General features: G+C 48.3%; 1 protein-coding gene across 1 annotated transcript in view; it reads left to right on the top strand.

The window, feature by feature from the left end:
• The window catches only part of SLC6A4 (solute carrier family 6 (neurotransmitter transporter), member 4), a 26,308-nt gene that overhangs the window by 9,238 nt on the left and 16,395 nt on the right, over window positions 1–675 (top strand). The window lies entirely within an intron of this gene.

Here is a 675-nt window from a genome sequence, read left to right as displayed (position 1 = left end):
ACTAGGCCAGGGGCGGTGGCTCACACCTGTAATCTTAGCTCTTTGGGAGGCTGAGGCAGGAGGATCATTTGAGCCTAAAAGTTTGAGTCCAGCCTAGGTAACATGGCGAGACCCCATCTCTACAAAAAATTTAAAAATTAGCTGAGTGTGGTAGTGCATGCCTATGGTCCCAGCTATTCAGGAGGCTGAAGCAGGAGGATTGCTTGAGCCCAGGAGGTTAAGGCTGCAGTGAGCTGTGTTCATGCCACTGCACTATAGCCTGTGCAACAGAGGGAGACCCTGTCTCAAAAATAAATGAATAAATATCACCCATCATCTTTAGACTTAATTTTGATTGATCACAGATGGCAGCATCCAGCAATCTCCTTGTGCTATGCATAAGATAATTGTAGAACTGGTTTTTTTTTAAAGGTGGGAGGGAAATTCACATGTACCCTAAGCAATGTGGCCTTGCACTGGGACACCACCCTGCAGTTGTATGATGAGGCTGTTATTTAAAAGTGTGAGGGTGGGAGTTTGAGACCAGCCTGGCCAACATGGGAAGACCCCGTCTCTACTAAAAATACAAAAATTAGCCAAGTGACCGGGCGCGGTGGCTCAAGCCTGTAATCCCAGCACTTTGGGAGGCCGAGACGGGCGGATCACGAGGTCAGGAGATCGAGACCATCCTGGCTA

The sequence above is a fragment of the Mandrillus leucophaeus genome, unplaced genomic scaffold (genome assembly GCF_000951045.1).
Source record: "Mandrillus leucophaeus isolate KB7577 unplaced genomic scaffold, Mleu.le_1.0 Scaffold379, whole genome shotgun sequence".
Classification (NCBI taxonomy): Eukaryota; Metazoa; Chordata; class Mammalia; order Primates; family Cercopithecidae; genus Mandrillus; species Mandrillus leucophaeus.
Note: the sequence above shows the minus strand (reverse complement) of the source record. Positions and strands in the feature narration are given on the sequence as shown.